The sequence below is a fragment of the Ischnura elegans genome, chromosome 10 (genome assembly GCF_921293095.1).
Source record: "Ischnura elegans chromosome 10, ioIscEleg1.1, whole genome shotgun sequence".
Lineage (NCBI taxonomy): Eukaryota > Metazoa > Arthropoda > Insecta > Odonata > Coenagrionidae > Ischnura > Ischnura elegans.
The window spans coordinates 17,103,400-17,117,469 of record NC_060255.1 but is presented as its reverse complement, the minus strand read 5'-3'; the positions used below and the strand labels follow the sequence as shown (position 1 = coordinate 17,117,469).

At 37.8% G+C, this 14,070-nt stretch overlaps 1 long non-coding RNA gene across 1 annotated transcript; it reads right to left on the bottom strand.

The window, feature by feature from the left end:
- Nucleotides 1–1,018: 1,018 nt before the first annotated feature.
- LOC124166957 lies at nt 1,019–13,954 on the bottom strand. The gene is made up of 2 exons (XR_006866551.1): nt 13,852–13,954; nt 1,019–1,413 (listed from the first exon to the last, which is right to left on the bottom strand). It is a non-coding gene; the product is annotated as an uncharacterized LOC124166957 (long non-coding RNA).
- Between the last annotated feature and the right edge of the window lie 116 nt (nt 13,955–14,070).

The window sequence follows — 14,070 nt, the reverse complement described above, 5'->3', positions numbered from 1 at the left end:
AGGAATAAAAAAACCCTTGCACTCCTAGCCTTACGTTACGCAATTTTCTTTGGCCCTAATGGCCCAAATCAAAGCTAACACTCGCACTGTCCTGGTGATGCGGTCCTGTTCATCCGTCGTCTTCTTTCTTCTAATCTTCAAATGAAGAGATGACTTCGCTGTCCTCTTCTGCTCTTCAAAACCTGTGGAGAGGTCGGATTAGTAGCACACACAAGAAATAAAAAAACCCTTGCACTCCTATCCTTACGTTACGCAATTTTCTTTGGCCCTATTGGCCCAAATCAAAGCTAACACTCGCACTGTCCTAGTGATGCGGTCCTCTTCAAACGTTGTCTTCTTTCTTCTAATCTTCAAGTGAAGAGATGACTTCGCTGTCCACTTCCCCTCTTCAAAACCTGGGGAGAGGTAGGATTAGTAGCACACACAAGAAATAAAATAACCCTCGCACTAAAAATCCCCAAAGCCTAGTATACACTCCACGACAACATACAGGGGGTACCTTTGCACTCAATCCAAGTGAAAGTCCCATTCCTGTACGCTGCAATGGATTAGCGTGAATACCAAACCTTGGTTCAAAAGGCTAAAAATAACGCACGCATGATAATCGCCTATCCTTACGTTACGCAAATCAGTCGGCCCGAATGGCCCAAATCAAAGCTAACACACGCATTCGCACGCGCACACGCACTTCAACCGTTGTCTTCTGTCTTCTTTTCTCCAAATCCAGCGATGAATCCAATCTGTGGAGAGGTAGGATTAGTAGCACATACAAAAATATACCTAACACTGCCCTCCCCAAAACAAAAAAATACCATCACACACACACGCACACACACACCCCTACCTAAGTTTTCTTTTTGAGATCTCATAATCTAAATAAACCATTCTAAAGGTTTATAAGGCCTTTTATTTCAGTATTCATTTGGGGACTTTGGGATTTCTTTAGCGCTTATTTCATATTCATTTTCTCTACCTTGTTCTTGGCCAATGATCTTTGTGAATGTTTTTATTCACTTGAATTTTAATACCATTCATCATAACCTCTCGTTAGTTGCAACCATATAACCATGTATTCATTCTTTACTCTCAGAGTCAATTTCGACGCTTTGCTTAATGTTCCTTCATGTACCATGATGATCCTTGATTCGTACCATGTGTCATTTGTGTGTAAACGGGAATGCATGAGTTAAAGACGCATCGACGTAAACCCAGAGAATCGCATAAAAATATCCGTCATCAGCCTAAAATTCCTAGAGATGAAGAGCCTATCACCACATCTAACCCCCTTCCCGCATTTAAGACTTATTTCTTCTCTTCTTTCCTCTGTAGCCGATGAATTGAACTTCTCCATTTCTCCATTTGGTGATTCCACTTTCCCTTGCTTTGAAGATATTTTTTCCAAACTCTCTGATTCTGCAAAGAAGAGAGAAGAGATTCCAAGTTACTTCACTGAGTAAATGTCAATAATTGTGGAGATAATAATACATGAGCAAGGTGGAAATTAAATAAAAGCCAATTCATAGGAAAAAATCATAGGGAAAAGATTTATAATAGCACTACGTTCTTTTAATATTCCCATGCATTGATCTCTTTTCTGACTAACTACAGCTAACTCATTTTCATGCGACTCAGAGATACAGAATTTTTTTAAACATCGAGTAGTCAATCACACATCAAAAATTAGCAAAGAAAAAATCCCACCATATTCAATATTTGCTGATCCAATGGATATAAAATGTTAAAAAATTTCAATCCGCTGATAGAAAAATAATAAGTCGTACTTCAAGGTTTAAAACCAAAGGAAGTTCTCTAGTTTCATTTATTAATTCATCCTTAATTTACTAATTTATCCATTTACCATGTCAAATATATAACCAACGCCTTAGGCTTTGAAGTCATATGGTGCGAATGTGAAGTTAAAAAATACGCATAAAATTACATGTTACTAGATTTATAAAAGCGATATATACACTAAATATTAATAAATATCGAGCTGCCGCCTTAATTTCAAACTTGCGAAATTAATATCGATAACTTAGTTTTCTTTTTGAGATCTCGATCTTAATGAACCATTCTAAATGTTTGTAAGGCCCTTTACTTCAATGTACACATTTGGGGACTTAGGAATTACTTAAGCGGAATCATTTTCTCAACCTTGTTCTTGGCCAATTATATCTGTGAATTTTTGCTTGCAATATGAAATTACCTTTCAGAAAAACAGGCGATAAAAATAGCTAATGCAAAAGAGATAAAGTGCAAAGATAATGCAATAACAATAAAGAAGAGTTACACCAAAAACGCGTTGATTGTTCGTTTGACAACTTCAATTCAGAATATTCTACATTTAGCTCGTTTTGTGGGACCTGAATGAATATCCATTTCCTAAAACGTACGTTATTTGGGAATTAGAATAACTAGCGATGGAAGATTCATGAAAGGAATTACTACTAAAGGAAAGAACTACTTACGGCGGGAAATTTAAACATACACGCAAAGAAACAATTCATTATAACTTATATTTGGAGTAGCTTCCCTACGGAAGTGAGGGATGAAAAGTGACAGTTGCGGAGTGTTGGAGATATAGTAACAGCTGATGTTTGTAAACAGTTTGTTATCACCATTGTTCTTCTAGTTTACGTGCCTTTCTAAAGTAAAGAAAAATAAAAGGGCTGAGCTACCGAAAAGAATAAGCTGCATTCTTTCTGCGCAAAATCCAACTGGTTATGGGCTCAGAGGTTACGCAAGGATAAGAAGAACGCAGTAATAGAAAGTAAAATCGTGTAAGAAGAAAGGGAAACAGAATCCGGACAATTTAATTTTTCACGATGTCATCGGATGCTCATAGCGAAAGAATAACCGTCCAGAAGCTAAATGATAATAATTATCAAGCATGGAAATTCAAGATGAGAATGGTGTTAATAAGAGTAGGTATGTGGAAAGTAGTTGATGAAGATAAACCAGAAAAATCCGAGGCGGGATGGAAAGGAAAGGACGAGAAAGCACAAAGTACCATATCCCTTAGTGTCGAGGATGGTCAGATAATACACATTTGCAAGTGTAAAAGTGCCAGAGAAATGTGGTTAGAATTGCAAAAAGTGCATGAAAGGGCCAATTTAAGCAATAAATTGTATCTACTTCGAAAACTTTATCAATCAAAACTTAAAAAGGGTCAATCAATGCAAGAATATATAAATTCAACATTAGAACTAATCGAACGTTTGCGGAGCATCGGAGAAGAAATTAAAGATTTTAATATAGCTACTCTCTTGCTTAGTGGTTCGACAGATGAATATAGCACCCTTGTAACAGCCCTTGATACGCTTCCAGATGACGAACTCACATTAGAATACGTAAAAGGAAAACTGATTTATGAATTCACACGTAACAATGAGTCCATAATATGCGATGAATCACGAAACCTGCAATCGGAGTCAGCTTTGAAAACACGAAAGCCACATGAATCCAGATCGGAAAGAAGTAATTATAAAGAGACTCGCGAGTGTTTCGTTTGCAAGAAACGGGGACATTTAAAGAAGGATTGAAGAATATGGAAAGCAAAAATGAAAGAGTTCAAAAAGGAAAAAGACAGTCACGAGGCGCGAGGTGCTACAGATGCCAGCCTGAACGCATCGTTTGCTACTGCGTTTTGTTCATGGTACGTAGATTCGGGCGCTACGAGCCACATGACAAATGATATTGACTTCTTTACAAGAATACGTCGAAATAAAGAAGGAAAGGAAATCGTTGCCAATGGGGAATTCATTGCTATTGAAGGGACAGGTGAAGGATACCTCAATTGCAAGATATCTCCGACAGAAATAAAGAGGATACTATTGAAGGATGTTCTGTATGTACCTGATTTGCAAGGAAGCCTACTCTCGGTAAAGAAATTAGCTAAATAAGGTAATGTGGTGACTTTCAAGGAGAATGACTGCATAATTGATAAGAAAAGCACAATGCAAGCTGTAGGAAAGATTGATGGTCATCTTTATAAATTATCATGTCAAGAAATGGCTAATTCTGCGAAGTTTGGGAATTACCGGAATTGTATCCATCTATGGCATAGGCGGCTTGGACATAGAGACCCAGTTGCAGTGAAAAGATTAATTGATGATAAACTTGCTATAGGAATAGAAATTGATTACTGCAATAAATTCTTGAGGTGTTGGGACTGTGTAAAAGGAAAATTATCGAAGAAATCATTTCCCAAAACAAGCTGTTATAAAGCTCAAAGACCCCTAGAACTCATTCACTCAGATATTTGTGGTCCAATGAGTACAGAAACTCCAGGGAAGAAACGTTATTCTCTCACATTTATTGATGATTACTCTCGTTACACAGCTGTATGTCTGCTACGCTTAAAGGGAGAAGTGTCAATCAAAGTGGAAGAATATGTTGCAGCAGTTTCTACTAAATTCGGAAGAAAACCGAAAATTCTGCGAACGGACAATGGCGGTGAATATATAGGAAAGAAAACTCAGGATATTTTAAAGAAAGAAGGAATTGAGTTTCAGACCACAGTGCCATACAGCCCTGAGCAGAATGGAATAGCAGAAAGAAAGAATCGTTCTCTAGTTGAATCAGCTCGATGCATGCTGCTAGATGCGAATTTGCAAAAACAGTATTGGGGAGAAGCTATCATGACTGCATGCTATTTGCAAAATCGCTTGCCCTGTAAAGCCATTGATAAAACCCCATATGAGCTGTGGACTGCTGAAAAACCTGATCTTCAGCATATACGAGTATTTGGAAGCAAAGCTTATGCTTATCTTCCCTAAGAAAAACGGAGCAAGTGGGATTCACGTGCTCAAAAAGGAATTATGGTAGGATATAATGAAACGTCCAAAGGTTACAGGATCCTACAACCCAGTACGAATAGCATTATCATCAGCAGAACTGTAGTATTTGATGAAAATATTACAGATAAAGAGGAATGAATAAAGGATATCGACCTAGAATCATCTGAGCGTTATACACACCAGGATGATAGGTTGATGAGAGAAAGAGAAATACCAATCACCAAGATAGATGATAACACCAAACTGGAAATGGACAGAACAGATCAGCCAGTTCGAAAATCATCAAGAGAATGCAAGAGGGTGCCACCAAAATGGTTATCATACACTGTTAAAATTAACCCAAAGCCCGATCCAGAGTCTTTAGTAGAGGTAATGGAATTGCCTGCAAATGAAAGGGAGGAGTGGATGAAAGCCGCTGATGAAGAAATGAAATCTCTCGAAGAAAATAAAACATGGATTTAAACTAAATTGCCTGAAGGAAAACATGCCATTGGATGCAAATGGGTGTTCAAAACAAAATATGATTCAAATGGAGATATTTATCGACGAAAAGGAAGACTTGTTGCAAAAGGTTACACTCAAAAATATGGAGAAGACTACGATTCAACCTTTGCACCAGTTGTAAGACAAAGCACCTTTAGAGTCCTTATGAGCATAGCAGCAGTACGAAGGCTGTTTGTCCGACATTTTCATGTGAAAACAGCATTTCTTAATGGCGAAATCGAAGAAGAATTATACATGAAACAACCACCGGGCTACACAAAAACCGATGAAGATAAGCTAGTTTGCAAGCTTCAAAAATCAATATATGGACTGAAGCAGTCAGCAAGAGCTTGGAATGTCAAAATAAATGATGTTTTGCTTGAAAAAGGATTTCAGCGCAGCATAGCAGATCCATGTCTTTATACGAAGAATGAAAATGAGAAAAGGATGTATATTCTGATTTATGTAGATGACCTGATTATATTTCATGATAATGAAGATAAAATTAAGGAACTAAGACAAATGGTGAATCATCATTTTGAAGTAAAAGATTTGGGAGATGCAACTAACTATTTAGGAATACAAATCCAGAGAAAAGAGGATGGAAGTCTTCAGTTAAATCAGAAATCCAAAATAGATGGAATATTGAAAAAGTTCGGGATGGAAGATGCAAAAGGTGTATCTATACCGATGGATCCTGAATACCCCAAATTGAAAGGAGAGAATGATGCCTTGCCAAATAATGGCAAATATAGGGAAGCAGTGGGGGCACATCTGTATATTCCAACAACTACTAGACCAGATATTTCTGGAGCAATGAGTATTCTCTGCAGACGGGTTAGTAATCCCAGACAGCGAGATTGGGAAGCTTTAAAGAAACTAATGCGTTATCTCAAGCAAACCAGTGATATGGCATTGAATATTTATGCCTGTGAAGATCTTAAATTGACTGGATATGTAGATGCCGACTGGGGTGGAGATATACAAGATAGGAAATCTACAAGTGCATATATTTTCAAGTTGGGAAACAGTGCAATTTCCTGGTCCAGCAGGAAGCAGTCTTCTGTCGCTCTGTCTACAACAGAGGCTGAGTATGTTTCTGCAGCATCTGCCAGTCAGGAAGGTGTTTGGCTACGACAATTACTGCGTGATCTGGGGGAGGTGCAGAATGAACCAATAATAATCTATGAAGACAACCATGGATGCATAAAAATAGCTTCAAATGAAAAAATTTGTGCCAGAAAAAAGCACATCGATGTCCAGCACCATTTTATAAGAGATTTAATGAAAAATAATGTTATTCAGCTTGTTTACTGCAGGAGTGAGGACATGATTGCTGATGCACTGACGAATGCACTTCCAAAAATAAAATTTGAAGAATTTAGGAATGGAATGGGCCTGACGACATAAGCTGTTAAGTGGGGGTGTTGGAGATATAGTAACAGCTGATGTTTGTAAACAGTTTGTTATCACCATTGTTGTTCTAGTTTACGTGCCTTTCTAAAGTAAAGAAAAATAAAAAGGCTGAGCTACCGAAAAGAATAAGCTGTATTCTTTCTGAGCAAAATCCAACTCGGAGAAATGAATGCTGGGGGCCTTCAAAATGTGGTGCTATAGAAGAATGACAGGTATCAAATAGGTCATTTGCGCTAGTAATGAGGAAGTCCTAAGAAGAAAAGGAGAGAAGCCTCATGAAAACCTTCGCAAGAAGACTCAAGACAACCTCATAGGCCATATCTTGAGACACGAGGGCCTGAAGAAGGCACAAGTAGATGACAATAACAGAAAAGGAAGACCTCGGATACAGTATATGGAACGAGTAACGACGGATGTGAAATAGAAGAAATACGTTGGTGTGAAAAGATCAGCTGTTAACTTTAGGAGGAAAAAGCTTTAGGAACCGCAGCTTTGCATCATAAAACATCACATTTGGAAATTCGCTACGGATTATCCTTCGAACTGAAAACAAAATAAGTTCATATGGGAAAATCTTTACGCACTGATTATCTACAAAAGAGTGGCATGAACAATGACAGCAGTGAAGAGATCACCAATTTTTGAAAGCCTCCACCACTGATCGAAAAGTGGTGATATTTATGAATGATGAACCTCATATATCCATCCATAGGGAAGTGTATCTAATGATGAGGATCAAACGGATCGACTGACGATGAGTGAGAAATGCTAAGTCCTAAGCAGAGTAGTAGAGAAGAAAGAAGAACCCTCATGAAAACCTTGACAAGACGCCAGTCAAATTTCCTGTTCGCACACTTGAGTATAGTCACAATTCACTTTGTCCCATGGTATATTTTATTTTAAATGCATGGGGATTGATGTCTTCAGTGATAAAATGAATGATGAATTGGAACATACACAGATTACGTACGTAATTACCGCGAAATACCTTTTCTTCTACAAAAAATTGATACAGAAGTATGATATTTATTGTTATCGACTTGGGAATGCGATGTTTTTTTTGCCGAACAGTCAGTCTCTACGGTACATCGAGGGTCGCACCAGTTTTGAGTGGGGAAAATGCCAAGTGCGAGACTTTGCTCAATATTTGTTTTCGGGGAGGCGGCCAGGCTATTTGAGGATGAGATGCTAAGTAGTATGTGTCGACGAAACTAAAACTAAAGGAATATTTGGCATAATTTCCTACAATTCAAACGCACGGCAGGTAACAGCAAACCAATCTTAGTATTATTCTTCGAGAGTAAGCTGCCGAGCGTATCGTATAAGACGTATGATCCATTTTTTCTTACTTTCTGACCGCTCCGAAGATTGAACTATCCATTATTACGTAAATTTTCAAGTTTAATCTTGACCGCTCCGAAGCATGAATTATCCGATATAACGTAAATTTTAGAGTTTGATCTTGTCATTTACCATATCGCTCTCGAGTTTGGTGTACCTACTGCTTGAAAACGCTCCTCGCCACACCCACATTTTTTTCAAATATAAAAGTAGTTAGCTAGTTATTGACTTGAGTAGTATTCTGTCTTTTGCTTCAGAATATCTCTACTTATTTTTTATCTCTTAATTAAAATTATTTAAAATATACAGAAACAACTTGGTAAAGAATTGCATGGAAATAATGTTGAAATGTACCACGAGAAGTTTTTATTGTAGTAACGTGTATGTAATGGCAGAGCCTCCTAAAGGTGGGAATGTGCAACATCGGCACCCAGTAAAGGTGGCATCCAGCTGTGCGGCGAACATTGAAGGGGGTTCTGTTTCTAATATATCCACTGTCAACTCACCATTGTTTTTTTTTCAAATTTATAAGTGGTTGATGACATATTGATTTGAGTAGCTTTTGTTATAGTATTTTCCTTCGTTTGTCTTTGAATTATCAAACCGATCGATCGCAAAGGAATTCCTTGAAGTATATATCTAAGGAGCATCTTAGTTTGCTTACAAATATTTGCACAAGTAATTTAAACTTTAACTATAAACTTTATACGTGGGCCTCAACGGCTACTGCATATGAACTTTATGGATCCTTAAGTGGTGGAGCACAAAACATGTACAGATATCTGAAAAAACTATTTCGATAAGTATGAGGCTAAACACTTCGTTTCTTAAACCTGAACACAATGTTTCTGTCATCAATGACATCGATTTTAACCATGGAGGAAGCGCATGGTGATGAGTAAGACATATCGTCGGATGTCATTCTGGTGAAGAGAAGGCAGAGCAGAAGAGTATAGCTTGACGTATTTCACCAAAATAAGTTAAATCACATCGGATACGAATGCAAACGGGACAATTTATATTATTACTTAGTTGGGGGTGTTTGGGGTACTCAGATATTGGGGTAGTTAAAGGAGTTTTGATTGGGATAAACTTTTTATGGGCCCCAGTTATATCTAAAAGGGTTTACGTCAGAATTATTCCAATACAAATTTAAATATTATTTGCCTGAAGGTCTCTAGATATGCATGTAAATTTCAGTTGTTGTCTTTCATTTATCCCGTGAGACTTTCCCATCATGTCGGCGGCCCGAAGGAGCGTTTAACGTTGTAGCAGCATTACGGCAACCCAATATGCAAAAGTTTGTTATACTCTGTGCCATGCCTGTTAACATACAGGTGCAGGCGGTAAGGGTTTTGTGTTTGTTTTCAACAGTGGCTACCTATATATTTATCAATAACACCCCAAACGCCAAACTTGGATCTTTATTGAATGACAGTGGCAAATACGGAAAGTGACGAGATGTGTGTGGGATGCTTATTGTTAGTATGAAAAATGGACGGTGTAAATGTCCCTGTCATTCAGGAAATAATGGCTGGAGCGATCACTTTTTTAGTCCATGAAAACATCTTTAGAGCTATCAGCCATAGGGACGGAAAAAATGATTGGGTGATACAGGATTCAACTCAACAACCTATACGTATCTTCGGCTGGATGTTTGGCTAAATTTAAGTTCAAGTATGTGAACGAATAAGATGCACTATGGTTTTCAATGATCCGTAGACACCCAAGACGTCCACTTAACTGACGGGGCCGGGACGCTGAAAGCTTGGAACCTCGCGGCACCAAGAGTCGACGAGGGCGGACGCGAACGCGACTGAGCTACCGAAGAAGAGTCCTATCGATACTTTTTGGAAATCCCGTTATTTTCCAGCATTACCGCTCCCAAGTTAATTTTATGTGATATTAAAATTTCGCAATGCGAATTACCTCTGAGCCTAAGTTTAATTATATAACTTTACTCGTTTAAAAAAATCAGCATTAATTATTTAATGAGAGTCATCTGCATAGATAATTTTGATGGTAAGAATGCCTTACAATAAATGAAAAAGAAATTATTACTTAGGACTCGAACCCCTCCAGAACTCTACGTCAACCACCGCAGGCTAAAGAGACCTACTCGGCTGCGTATCAACGTATTAGTGAGTCATAAACGGAGAGTGCAAATATGAATCTAAAGAAATGAAAAACCTCGCCACGGGCCCAACGCGAGCGTGGACGAGTGAGTCTCCTCTTGCATTCCAGCGGCTAATATTAATTCCAATGGCGCTCCTCGTCGGCTCTTGTTGTCCTGACGGCGATAGATGCATGTTGTTTCGAGTGCAAACCTTCCAAGTTTTCACCGACCATAAGTTAAGTGGGTCTCGTGGGTGTCTGCACATTATTGAAAACTATAGTACAATTGATAGTGGAATACCCGTTAATAATATGCTAAATAAAGATGATTTTAAAGTAAACAATGAACTAAGAGAATAGAAGCATGCAAAAAATGAAATACAGACAATGAGTCGGTAATACTGACGAAATAGATATCAATGAGCGAATTCACTAACTATCGATATATTAAGCATCACAAATATCCATTAGAAGTTAAATTAATAAGATCGATATAGATACTCTAAAAGCATATTCATACTCTCTTATCTCATAAGTTCAACAATATTCAAGTCACATGTCTGCAAGTTCACTCACCATTGAATTGAAGTAAAATAGTTTTAATTTATGGTATAGCATCAGATTGGATCATGTCCTTTTTCAAAATAAGAAAACTAATATCTATGACTGCAATGCAGCGACAAGTGTATCTCAATTCCAAATCACCAAACGTGTGACTCAATTGACGCTTAAGGCTGAAGACTAGGAACCCTTTTCTTCACATACATCAATGATTTGTCTACACATCCGAATCTAGGGCAAGTAGTAGTTTATGTAGTTGATACCAACCAAATTATTACTAATAGTCACTTTAATTCGGATTCTATAGAGCAGTAGAAAAATGCAAACAACGCTATCGATGAAACGATAAGTTGGGCGAACACATCTGAATTAACTTCTACGTAGCTAGGAACACTGCTCGACGACCCTGGAATGCAATTATTTAATTCATAAGCAGCTCATAATACGCATACACATTGAAAATCATTGCAATTAACACAAGAATTTTTTCCTGCATATCCTCTATTTCCTTCCAACAGGTTATTTGCTCTTGTCAATTCATTATTTACTTGGACTTAGCCACTTATCAGATGACGCCCGTCTAACCATGGTATTTTTGAACGCGCGTTGGTTCTGACGTCATCTTTACGCTGGTTGACAATGAAGGTAGTGTGAACGGGGCAATAGAAGATTAGGGGCAACCACCACGATTATCCAGATAACTCGAAGCTACCCCAATCGATTCAAACACGATTGTATTTCTCTTGAGTAAAGTATGCCCTGGTTAAACAATGATAGTCCCCCATTCGAATTTCAGGTAAGGGACTACACGAGGGAGTACATTGAAGAAGTGTGATACATTTTCTTAAAGATGAGAATATGAATCGTGAGATCGCTTCAAAGGCCAGAAAACCGGAAGATAAAAATTTAAAGAATGATTCTCGAGGTATTACGAATAAGATTAATGAAATGGACTGAAGTAGGAGACTTATGGAGTGGAAGCTACTTACATAATAATACACGAAAGATTGCTAAACGGTAATGACGAGGTGGGGATAGAGCTTAGAAAGACAGCCGATAAAAAAGCTATGTATAGTTTTTAATAAAAGGTTGGTAATGGTGACGTTAAAAACCAAAAGCCAAAACTACTGCAGCTTTGGAGGTTTTCAAGCCTACAAAAAAATGCTAAAAGATGCGAGGGTGGAGTAGGTCTATCAAGATACCACTGAAGAAATCAAGCAGGTAAGAGGTGAAGAAACTCTCGGTGAATGAAATGCTATCACCGACGAAGGTAAAGACGAGTAAATAAATGTGAAAGAGGGATGATGTATCCAAAATGAAGACTGGCACTGAACGCAAGCCAAATGAAGCGAAGAAAATACACAAGGAAAATGCCAGTAGAAGGAGAAGATTCTAAATGGGCTAAATTCTGGCTAAAAGAAATATTCAGGAACCAAGAATAGGACGACAATGGCTACCCTAGGACCTAACTAAACCGACAGCGGCTATAACTTATAGCGATGTAATGTCTACCTAAAATAATTAAAGAACTGAAGTTCGGTAGTCGGTGAAGAGAATACCGAAGAATATGAATACGAAAACTGAGAAATGACAAATGAGAATAAGGAACGTGATCTGTCGTAAAGCCAGGGAGGTCAGAGAACCCCGAACGACGAATGCATTCAAAAACATCATGCAAGGGGAACAGTTGAAGCAGCCCAGAGGAACCATTTTAAAATATAGAGCGTCAGATGTGATAACGAAAGTGACAAAATACGGAGAACTAATGACTGATATGAATACAAGTGAAGATATGGATTGTATAACTGGAAGAGTTTTACAAGGAACGGAGATTTGCCACGAAAACAATCGAAAAGGGTTTCGGGTAGGGTGAAGACGGGAGCCCAAATACTAAGACCAGAATTTGTCCCAGCAGTTGTATAGTAGATAAAGAATTCAATTCTTAGACTCGTAAAAGAAGTTGAGGTGCTTAACATTAACAGGTTAATCATCCACAATTAAAATAAAACTGGCGGGAGTGATAAAATTAGGACCTTACCATGAAGACATAGTAACTGGGTGAGACGAGGCTGTGTTATTTCTCAGGTAATTTACAAAATTTACACCTAGAAAGGTTTAATGAAACCAAAGAAAACCTGTCAGGAGTCTTAATGTCATGAATATCCATGAGCAGAGCCTTTTTAACATTTAAAAAGATTATGTCATCTGATAATCACCATAAAATATTACAGTGTAGCAAAAGACGAAGTCAATAATACTATAAAACTAGGGAAACAAACAGTAGAAGATTTTGACCAACAATACTATTTGAGAAGCAGAAATACCAACGATAGAACAAGCAAGAAATAAATAATCAGTAGTAAAGATGAGGAAAAGCTATTTTCAGAAAAAACAAAGGATCTAGTTACTTACAAGAGCAGGAAATATGAGCATAAAGTAAGGAAACAATTCAGCAGAACTTATAATTTATGGCAATGAATCATGGGCAATTACAGCAGTGGAGAAACTGTTGGTGATGCGTTTGCGCGAAAATAAATTGAATCGACCGAGTGAGGAATGCCTAATTTCTCGTAAGAGTGGGAGAGAATAGAAGCCCCGTAAAAGTTTCAAGTACAAGGCAGACCATTATAATCGGACGTGTCTTGGTGCATTTATCTTGATGGCCTGACGAAGTCAACCCTCGGGGGACAAAGGGATGATTTGAAAGGAGAAGAAATGCCTCGGATATCGTTTTAAAGGAACCAAAAATGAAAAGTATGAAATTTAATTTGAGAGACTCCATCCCTCTCCACATGGCATCATTATATAGTGAAATGTAATCGCTCAAAATTTACATGAGCTACGTAAACCTCTAACATTTTAAATTACTCCTGTTGCATTCGTAAGCACCATTGTCACGGAGGATCACACTGGTTAATCAGCTGAGTATGTGTGGCATAAAACGCTATGGAAAATAGTAAACTAAAAAGTACCTTCTAGTCAAATAAATTATCACAGAATAAGTTTGTATGCGAACTGAACATGATTTGGTTAACATGTTACTACTAAGAGACACAAAAAGAAGTATAAGACCTATGCATGGGGATATTTAAATATCCATCAAATATTGTTCACTTAATGGATGATATTAACTCACCTAATTTCTCTAGTCTTCGTCCTCTTCTTTGTAACCTCATCGAAAATCTCCCTTTAAATCCCACCCGTATCACGGAGTTTATTAGCTACCCCATATTACTCGTGCACCTGAAAATAAAAAGTTCGCATTAAAGGCTGGCAATGTTAACGCACTAAAAGTTTAAAGTTAACATGGAGCATTACTTAAGGATGATGGTAAAGTTGAAGCCTAGAACAATTT